At 42.2% G+C, this 1,411-nt stretch overlaps 1 protein-coding gene across 1 annotated transcript in view; it reads right to left on the bottom strand.

Moving 5' to 3' along the window:
* The window catches only part of SLC45A4 (solute carrier family 45 member 4), a 65,465-nt gene extending 64,349 nt beyond the window's left edge, over positions 1-1,116 (bottom strand). Inside the window, exon 1 of the mRNA XM_019528221.1 lies at positions 1,013-1,116. The gene's annotated coding sequence lies outside the window, so the exon portion shown is untranslated. The remainder of the gene's footprint in view (positions 1-1,012) is intronic.
* Positions 1,117-1,411: the final 295 nt, after the last annotated feature.

Consider the following 1,411-nt stretch of genomic DNA (forward strand, 5'->3'; position numbering starts at 1 on the left):
AAAAAAAAAAACGAGTCATGTTGCGATAGTTAAATAAATATGCCACAAGCTATATGTTATACGACTGGGAGAGAGCAGAGGCAGTGCAGGCAGGAGAAAGCAATTACACTAATCATGACAAGTAGCGACAGGGAATAGACGGGCTTTTGAGTGCTGCAGAAGGTATGGCAAGCAGTGATGCCAGCCTGATGGCCTTTCCTCAAGGCCCAAAACAATTTCTTGTGCACATCTAGTACCCAGGACACTACTCCTGTGAATGACCTGTCACATCTTCACTGCCATCTCATAAAACGAACCGTGTTACTACTGTTTAGGGTTGACTTCTCCCCACCCTTTAAGTTTGGAGAAGAGACAGAGGGCAGTTTGAACAGTGGGATACCCCCTTACTGAAGACTATACCAAATAAACTGCCTGTGGAATTAAAGTTTCTGGTTCAATGATTCTCAACCACAGTGCTGCACCCTGGGGGTACTTGAAATCCTCTCAACAGTACTGCAGGGTGCCTCGCAATATTAGCACTGCTGGGCCTTGCAAATGCAATTCAAAAGCTAAAAACAGTTATTTCAAATAGGAATTCATAATGCTAAAAATATTCTGACCTGTTGCAGTCCAAGTTCTTTGCAACAGAAGCACTGCCCTACCAGTTTCCACTTGCTTTTTTGACTACAGGGAAATAAGAGCCGGCACACTGTGGTACCGCGAGTCTAACAAGGTTGAGAATTACTGCTCTAGCTAACATAAAAAGTAGGAAAGCTGAAGACTTAGTTGCTTGTAAAATTACACTATGACAACTACTTTAATTGAGGCTCACACTAATTTTACACCATAGTGAAATCAGCTTACTGGTTTCATCAGATCTCATTTCATGCAAATTCCATCCAACAAAGAAGTTGAGTCACCATTTTTATACTGAGAAATAACACCACATTGTTTTGGCTTTCGAATTACTCGTTTCAAAATATTTATTTCACAGTTACATTTTTAGAAGTGATGAGTCTGGTTTACATTTTACCTGTCATTCAAGGAGTCTAGGCATTAACACAGCTGGCTTCCCTTCTTTAGGCAGTGCAAACGGAGAATTTGCACAGGTAGCTTCACTGCCTACAACAGCGTTAGGCATCACAAGCTACCTGGCATCTTAAAGTGTAAAGGAGGAAACAAATCAGCATATTACACCAACTAAAGACAACACGGGTCTCAGGAAAACTAGCACACTTCCCACACCCAGCCATTGGCAGACAGTTTAGCCAACTCTGGCAGAGGCCAGAAAACAGATAGAGAAGCAATCTTAAAGCAGAAGGGCACGTACTTGGGGAACAGCCCAATTCCATACTAGCCATTACCCAACCCCAATTTTCCCCACAGATAGTTTTTTTACCTTGACCATTAGCTAAATGAGGGCACTGATAAC

The sequence above is a fragment of the Gavialis gangeticus genome, unplaced genomic scaffold (assembly GCF_001723915.1).
Source record: "Gavialis gangeticus isolate Ggan-Ray unplaced genomic scaffold, GavGan_comp1, whole genome shotgun sequence".
Taxonomy (NCBI): Eukaryota; Metazoa; Chordata; order Crocodylia; family Gavialidae; genus Gavialis; species Gavialis gangeticus.